This window comes from Sinocyclocheilus anshuiensis, unplaced genomic scaffold (assembly GCF_001515605.1).
Source record: "Sinocyclocheilus anshuiensis isolate Anshui unplaced genomic scaffold, SAMN03320099.WGS_v1.1 scaffold1915, whole genome shotgun sequence".
Taxonomy (NCBI): Eukaryota; Metazoa; Chordata; class Actinopteri; order Cypriniformes; family Cyprinidae; genus Sinocyclocheilus; species Sinocyclocheilus anshuiensis.
In genome coordinates this window covers 102,868-112,717 of record NW_015549672.1, presented here as the reverse complement: position 1 = coordinate 112,717, position 9,850 = coordinate 102,868, and positions in this window count along the sequence as shown.

The window sequence follows — 9,850 nt, the reverse complement described above, 5'->3', positions numbered from 1 at the left end:
AAAAAAAAAAAACACTCACTGTAAGCCTCACAAGGACTTTTATATGGACAAGAAAACATTTTAACCATTTGTTTCATTTTGAAGCATTTAGCTCAGCCAAAAATGAGAAATTATGCTTTTTACACTGTGTGAAAATATGTGTTCAGGAATTGTATCCTATTTAAGGCTCAAATGTTCTCAAAAAAGTGGTAACGGAAATTATACTGACCTTTTTATTGTGAATATAGAAAGATATGAACATAGAATTATATAGAAGATGTGAGTATTATTATTTAGATATTTTCTTACATATTTTTTGTCATTTCTTTTAACCAACTGATCTCAAGCTGATTTTTAGTGGATGCGCTAATAAAGTCTGTCACTCCAGTTCAAACGTCCTAACAGAGTAATCACAGGTTTAAATTACAACATTATTTTTTGAACATAATGCACGTTTGACAACCAAGAAAGTGTTGAAATACTTCTTGTCTTTATTTTTAATATTCATATAGGCCTAGGCTAAGGCCTCTAATGCGCCGCACTGCAAGATTTTTGTTTAAAAATGTATACAACATTCCATTACTGAACGAGTAGCTACCATAGACTGTAGCCTATAAGGTAGCTACATTAAAATGTTGTTGTCTTACCTCGAATCCTTACCTCAAATGTTTTGAGCTATTGGGATGAATAGACTTGCTACATCATATCCGTAAAGGTCTGGTTATTGAGTGAGTGGGTGCTTAGTTTGTAACTGAAATCTTCGGCTAGCGTTTACATTGGTGGTTCAAAACGACAATCCTTCTTAACCACTGACGAACAAACAATTGTAAAAACAAACTCCAAAAAGTCTGCAATCAAGAAGGGGAATGTAGATCCAGTGCCAAGCAGTATCTGAAACACCGAGGCAGATATTAAACTTTATTTCCGATTTGAAGTTCTACCGTCAGACGTGCTGTGCCGAAACACAACTGAGGTTAAAATTCCACGCATCTATGTAAAATGCTATTCCTCAAGTATTTGCAATTTTATGTTTCAACCAGAGATGGCGATAGGTTCTTCTTCTTCTTCTTCTTCTCTCGAGTTTTTTGGCGGATTGGCAAGATGGTGATAGGTTCTGTAACAAGTGGTGCTTTAAAGCAGTGTTTTTTAGTCGCGGCACCCTTTGGAAATTTTAACAAACATTTCGGTGCATCTCTAATTATTGGCGACATCAGAAATGGATATTATATAATAGATGCTTTTTTTGAACATTTTAGCAATTTAAAAATATTAAAAAATGATTTTTTACACGACACCCCTGCTCTCACAGATGGCACCCCGGTTGGGAAACACTGCTTTAAAGATTTAGCCTTTTTTTTTGGCGGTTTTTGCCTTCATTAGGACAAGACAGTAGGCTATTTTAGACAGGAAGCGAAGTGGGAGAGAGAAGGGAAAGGTCCGCAAGCCGACTCGAACTCGGGACACCTGAAGCTCAAAGGCACTATATGTGACCCTGGAGCAAACCAGTCATAAGGGATAATTTTTCAAAATTGAAATTTATACATCATCTGAAAGCTGAATAAGCTTTCCATTGATGTATGGTTTGTTAGGATAAGACAATATTTGGCTGAAATACAACTATTTGAAAATCTGGAATCTGAGGGTGCAAAAAAAATTAATAATCAAAATATTCAGAAAATCGCCTTTAAAGTTGTCCTAATGAAGTTCTTAGCAATGCATATTATTAATCAAAAATTAAGTTTTAATATATTTACAGTAGGAAATTTACAAAATATCTTCATGGAACATGATCTTTACTTAATATCCTAATGATTTTTGGCATATAAGAAAAATCTATAATTTTGACCCATACAATGTATTTTTGGCTATTGCTACAAATATACCCTGTATAAGCCAGCTCTTATACCAAATATAAGAGCTGGCTGTCTGGTGCAGTCTCAACAACCTGGAGCTCAACACACTCAAAACTGTGGAGATGACCGTGGACTTCAGGAGAAACCCCCCTGCACTCCCCCCACTCACCATCATGGACAGCACTGTGACTGCAGTGGAGTCATTCAGGTTCCTGGGCACCACAATCTCTCAGGACCTGAAGTGGGACACTCACATAGACTCCATTGTTAAAAAGGCCCAGCAGAGGTTGTACTTCCTTCGCCAGCTGAGGAAGTTCAACCTGTCACAGGAGCTGCTGAAACAGTTCTACTCCACCACCAAGTATTGAGTACATGTACAGTAAATGAACATACTTTCCAGAAGGCCAACAATTCACTAAAAATGTTTTTTTTATTGGTCTTATGAAGTATTCTAATTTGTTGAGATAGTGAATTGGTGGGTTTTTGTTAAATGTGAGCCAAAATCATCACAATTAAAAGAACCAAAGACTTGAACTACTTCAGTCTGTGTGCATTGAATTTATTTAATACACGAGTTTCACAATTTGAGTTGAATTACTGAAATAAATGAACTTTTCCACGACATTCTAATTTATTGAGATGCACCTGTACAATATATAAAATATATTTAGGCCTATAAATATCAACGTGATATTTTTCTTATCTAATGCAGTGACATTCATGCATTTAAACTTAAGAATACAAAATGTGTGATGATTACTTTAAGAAAAGATGCCTAAGATATTTCACTTAATACCAATTAGTTTTCAGTTAGATCAGTCAATATTGAATCATTTTGGTATTCTCCAATTTCAACTTGTTTTCATAATCATAAATACAAGTGTAGCAGAGTGAGGTATAGACCCAGTATGATTGGCTGGCGTTACCCAAACAGGTGAACCTATCAGTGTTTGTACTTTATCATGATTGGTCAGTTGGGTAAGTTTCATGAGCCAATTAGTGCCTGTGTTGTGCATATAAAAGGGGGAAGTGTTTATTTGCTTGGGATGCATCATCCTTGGTACCGCCGCTTTGCGACATGTGGCACTTTGAATGAGCGCTAGCAGTTGGGTTTTCCTCACGTCTGACGTGTGCTGGCTGTTGGCCAGTTTTCAGGTTTGTCCCTATTTTAAAAATGCTTTTTTGCCTGTTAAATAGAGAGGTTTATTACCTTGTTTGTTTGTAGATATGGGTCTTCAAGTAGGTGTAATTCTGCGTGGCGAGCGACCATGCGTATTGCAGCATTGTACTGTTTTCTTGGTAGGTATTCTGTCTGGAATTCATCTGGGTCCGTCTGTTATATTTTGTGTTTGGTGCGTGGATTTAGGTGGGAGGGGTTGGCCATGGTACCTTGTACTGCGTGTCCACATGGAGTACTGTGTTTAATATTTCAGATTTTTCGAGAAGGGTGTTCTTGCACAACCGGAGGCTGCAGTTTCAGGACCGCAGTTCTAGGACCACACAGGACCGCATTTCTAGGACCCTGGTGGTTTAGTTTGTAGTAATGTTTGTACATTGTTGTTAAAGATATTGAATCTCAGGAACTTTTTTTTTTTTATTATTTCAATTGTGATTTTTTTTTTTTTATTTATAAATGCATCAGCTGTTAATTACAAAGTGTGTAATACCTGCTCTCAGTTAACAATTTTAAATTGCAGTCACTAAATTACAGCCAGATATCTAAAAGTTTGTAGAGAGGCAAGACACAAGACTCAAGAATGATTCAAGAATGTGTATTTATATACTGTATATACTCATTTTTGCAATAACATAATACAATATCATAAAGACCCCCTTTTCCATCAGTTGCTGCATGGACAGAAAGGCTGTAGGCTTCAACTCCTGAGAGAGATAAAAAAGAGAGTGGGGCGGGGGGTCTTAAACAATGGCAAGATGTGAGACCTATAATACATTATAACTATGAGAAATATAATCCATTGTAACTTAAGTGGATGCAATGTGTTCATTGTGTGTTATAAAAAACAGTTAATTTAAGTATACTATTATAACACTACTGAACAGTAAGCCATTATACATTGGTCCATACACGAGTAGCACCAGCATGCAGTTTATACAGTAGATTTTGTAAGTGCAGGAGCAGTTTCAGTCCAGAAGGCAAACCGCTGACCATGCCTTTCAAACATCAACAAGATTAATATAAAGTACTGCCAAAAGGACAGGCTAATAACACATATTGTGGTGCAACCAAGCAATGAGCCCAGTTGAATTATGAAAGGATTTATACTTAACTAATATGCTAAAACAATGAGTATCAAACAAGTTTTCACACTAATACAGTAAGCTACAGGTAAATCTGACACATCTCACATCAACATGCTTTTATCATCTTTTTTAAGTTTAATGTGCTGGCTAGATTTACTTATTGTAGTCACTATGTCAACAAGGTTTAGCTTAATTAAATCATGGCCACGAATTAAGAACATCGCAATAATCAATCCAACTAGCAATCGGGAATTCATTATTATTTCTTAGCAGTTCTCACGTTGGCTACGTAAATTAACTTTGCGTCGTTTTAAGGTTATAAAATAAAACTGAATTGAAAATCGGTAAAGCTACTCACTCTGATTGCTGTCCATGTCGTCCATCTTTAGTGATCCAATTCGGTAGGTGGCGCTGTTACAAAAGAATAGGGTCCTAGAACTGCGGTCCTAGAACTGGTCCTGAAACTGCAGCCTCCGGTTGTGCAGGAACATACTATTGGATACATATTTTTTCACGAGTGTTTGTCATGGGTATTGAGTGTGGGGTAGAAATCTGAGGGTCTTTGCTGGCCACCTCCCTCTTTATATTCTCTTATTGTATTGTACTTGTTTTGTAAGTTACTGGTAAAGACGTGGTGTATTGAGACCTGGTGTGAAGTGCTGTATGTGTTTTTATCACTTGTATGTTAATAAAGTGACTTTTGTTTATCTGTCTATCATTGTGCTCACCCTGCCTTTGGCAACGAACCTGTGTCCCTTTGTTTAGGGCTGTTATGTCCCGGTGTATTCCGGGTGGCGTAGTCGACTATAGGATTTTTTTTATTATTGGTAATTTTTAAGCACCTGACCACTTACTGCCACACAAGGTTTCTTACATCTATTTGTTTCAACTAGAGTCAGTAGTTATTTCCATTTCACAGTTTTGTTGCTAGTCCAGATGACCGTACATTATAATTGCTGATCCATGGGAATTCTTGGCTGAGAAGTGAAAATCATTCTCTAAATGATGCCTAAATAGGGCTCAGAGCTACAGGAGATGGCAGTGTTTCACAATCTCTTGACAGGCATAAATGTTCAACCTGACAGAATCTCTGACACAGCAGAGATAGTGCTCAGTCCACGGTGTTCATTGTAATTAGAGCCATGAAACATGCCTGACTTGTGCAGTATTTTGTTAGGATTCATTCTTTGCTAGAAATCATGTTTATAATATTTAGAGCAATTCTTCATGTGGGTCCTTTTGAAGAAGCGACAGATTCAGAGAACATTTTAAGAGCAATGGCCTGTCTTATGGTGAAAGCTCTTATGAAAATAAACGGGAAGATCTGCGGAGGCTCATGGCTTGTTTTGATTTGTTTAATCCAGCCTTTGAGAAAACACAGGCAGTGAGAGCCATCTCTCACAGAGTGGAGGAAGAAGGGTTTCATCTTTTAACGCTTCTCATGATTCATCCAGAAATTAGCAGATAGAGATTGCGGAGACGGGTTTGAGGGCTGGCGTATGAAATAAGGCAGTCATATACGCTCCTGCCAGACTCTCAAAACTGTGCGCTGTCTCTGAGCTAATGAGCGCTAAAGCACAAGCTGTACTCACCGTGCAGCACCTGAACTCTCTCCTGTCTTTAACTTCTGCTGTCACATGCCTCTGACACTGAAAGGACTGCTTTCACAGGCATTTTGAAAAATGGTCTGTTGATTGCAGTGAATTTGGTGAGAATCTATAATCCATTTAGTGCTTTTGAGTGGATTTGTTTCAGTTTGTTCAGTATTTGTCAATGTCAGACTACAGTTGAAGCCATGGCATGAAATTCATTCACTTGTCATAAGTCAATGTTTGTCTATTTAAAAAAACAAAATGCTTTTTAAATTTCATTGTGTATGACTGAGGTACGAAACCCATGCTATGGTGTTCTGGCTGGTTGCCAGGCCATTGTTGTGTGATTGCTAAGGTGTTCTAGGGTGTGTGGGTTTTTTTTACTGGCCTAAAGCTGTAGTTACACTAGACCTGGAACATGCAACATTGCTTTGGCCACTGCAACAGACATGGTATGATGACACACTCTGCTGCAGTGTCTTTTAAAAAAATATATAACATATATATATATATATATATATATACACACACAAATATATAATATAACATATAATAATATATAATATAACAAATAATGATAAATCAAAATTTAAACTGTTAGGTCATCTAAAAATTCTGTTTTATTGCTCACTAATGTCATTCTAAACCCATAACACTTTCTTTCAACTTAAAAATGCAAATGAAGATATTTTTAACGAAACCTGAAACATTTCTGTTCCTTCAAAGAAAGTACCAAAACTTTGATGCTTCAATATATTTCTAAACCGAGTTCATATAAAATTCATACATGTTTTCTTTATATGATAAACAGATTTAATTTAGGTTTTTATTCACATATAAACATTGATCAACGTACATACGTAGAGCACATCAAATATGGTAAACGGAAACTAAAACAAAACGATCATGTCCCTTCAGAAGGCTTGGATTAAACTGCTCTATTCATATGGATTTCTGGATTCATATGGAACTTTTAAAGTTTTGGCAGAATGGACTTCAAATGGCGAGACAGAAATCTCTCAGATTTCATTAAAATATCTTCAGTTGTGTTTGAAAATGAACAAAAGTCTAATGGGTTTGGAATGACATTAGGGTAAATAATAACAAAATAAAATATTTTGGGTGAACTATCCCTTTAATTCAGTTTGGAGTTCAATGGGTAACATTAAGATTCTCTGTTGGTCACCCTTTTTCTCCTTGTGTGAATTTACAGGTCAGAGTTCACCAAAATTGAGCTTTCAAATGCACCTTAATGCAAAACTTCTTCGCATCAGATAGTGCTTCCTGTCTCCTGCATTCGTGCAAATATGACTCTATGGACTTTATGGTACTCTATGGAATGAAAAATCTAATGTGACCACCTTTTTAGTCACAAGAGTCCATCCTAGAGTCCAGTCTATGCTCAGTTTATGATGAACAACAAGTATTTATGCTGTAAAGAATTATCCTGTTTACCTCATTTGTTATTGCATATGAATCTCAAGAGCTATCACACACAGCCGTAGTAGGAGCTGGCAGAAAACAGACACTACAGATTAATGGCAAGTTAGGGCAGATTGAAATTTTGTCACAACCTAGAGGAGGCAAACCCATGATGGCTTATATAAGATATTTTCATTGATTTATTTTTCCAAGAATGCCTTTTTTAAGCTGACAAGGTGAACCATTGTATAGAGCAGCCAAGACTATACAAATTTCATCCAACTGTAGGTGAACTATTGGCAGTTCTGAGAGATATCACAGCTTTTAATGTGGAGCAGGAGTACACTTATCTTGTCATTTGTTTTTATGGAATAACGTGTCAACCCATAACACAATTCACCTCACACAATCTTATATACTGCAGATTCAGTGTGTACCCTCATTATAACCACAATGTGTGACTAACCTCGGCTTTTTTAAAGTTGCGATGAAACTGGAGCAGCTAAAGATCAGTTGTTCTGCATTGTGATATACATCTGAGTCAAACTTGGCTGCAGCAGCACACTAAACCAACAAACATCAATCGTATATACACAAATATTTGTATATGATATAAATGATATGATGTTTGTTGATTTGGTGTGCTGCTGCAGCCAGTTTGACTCTGATGTAGGTCACAATGCATATGCATCACAACAGATATACTGTATATACAACAGTTTGTTCTGGTTCTCGAATCTGATTGGCTGATAAGAGTGCGATATTTTAGTGATAACAGAACTCCAACCGTTTCACAGTTTGTATCTCTCCGCTAGCATTATTTCTCACAGGGAGTCATGGTGGATGCCCAAATCCACTATAACTTTAAAAATAATACTGTTTTTGTCACAAAATATAGTGTTAAGAGTTTTTTAGGAGAGAATGTACTTTAATGTAGACTTTAAATATGCAGTTTGTTAATAAATACTACCTGCAGCCTCCTGCAGCCTATACAGCCATATCGCACTAGCGTGATTTTGTTCATATATCATATATCAATCAGTATGCATTTGAAAGAAACATCTGCTCCTCAATTTATTTTTTATCTTATTTTATTTTATATTTCATACCTTCTCCATATGCTTTTTTCTATCTTTCCTTTTGATCTTCCACTCTGTTGTTTTTTAATTTTAAATTAGCATGCATTATTGACGAGACATGAGTAACGTGTTAAAGTGCTAAATGAACTAAATGAACTGAATTTGGGCAAAAGCATGAAAAGATGAGAGAACAGTAATGTCTTACTCGCTTCCTTTTTTCTTGCTCTCTACTTTCCTCCCTTAAATGATTCTTGTAATCACACAGCTTTTTTGATGGTCTAGTTAAAGCACTTTAAAAACACTGCGTTCTTTGGGAAAATGGTGCGTGCACATTCAGTAAACAAGACTGTCAGAATAAATGGCATGGTTTATACCTTATATCACAAAAGAAATGGGAGTTGTTGTGGTGATTGAATGTTGAGCTCTAGAAAGTATCGGTTAGCTCTAAACTGATGCAGAGGCATTTGGTTTTCTCTGAATGCGTTATATGAGTAGGATCTTTCTATCAATAAACAAACACAAGAAAGTTACACTTCCTCGCCACTGCTGTTAACAATTACGTTGTCTTTTGAAACATATGCTGGGCACAACAATTGTTTCATTGTACATCATGACTTGGCTCAATCAAACATATTCAGAGCAGCGTTTTAACCATAATGGGTAATTTTCTCCATTCTTCCCCTCATAATCGTCTACAACAAATCTGACAGTGCTTTAGTGTTCTCAACCGCTAATTGCTACATATGGTTTTATACAATGTGGAACAACAGAGCATTCAGCTTTACATGAGAGCGAAACATGGCCGTCAACTGATTGCCTCCAATTTTTCAGTTTGACCCAAACAGCAGGCTGAGTTTATACTGAGACTGTTTATCGTTGTTATTACTACATGAGTGCTCTGTTGTATGGTTAAGAGGCCATAGAAAACTAGATTGTTTGATGTTATTGGATGGGAGAAGTGTGGGAACAGTTGAAGAAGTGTTTCTGTATGTCTGACACATTGTATGGGCATCGTCTCCAGGGCATGATGCCAGATAATACTACACGACTGTAAGTACAACAGTGTAGAGTTTCTGCTACATTACAGAGACTGTAAATGTGAAGGATCATGACAACGTCAGGCATCTGTGCTCTGAGGTAATTTCTGTAGGGTTCATAATAGGTTCACTGAGCATTATGCAATTCTGTAGGCTTCCTTACAGCTGAGAGCGGCCGGCACACCACATACCTATTACAGCTCAAGCACTGACTGTGTGTTGGAAAGTATATGGCAAAATTGTGATGCATACATGCATAATAAATGGTATAGCCTTTTATTATTATTTCATGATGTAATTTATAGATTATTATAACCTCTGCTGTCTACTGTTTGAATGATACTTCATTTACCATTTTTCTTTCTCAGACTCTGCTATCACAAGTCTTTTTGAGATGTTATATACGATAATGTCTATTTGAAAATTTGCTTCAATGTTTTCGGAGATGTGTGCTCCAGGGCGTCAGCTGCTGCTCAGCGCTCATGAAACCGCCGAGAGCAGCCTCACCTCGGCCAGATCTTCTGGAATTTGCTGCTGGCCGATGTCTCTATAGTGGTTAATCATGAGATAGAATTCGTTATGGGCAATCTAACGGGCAGTCTTTGGTCTCATTAATCTATTTTAAC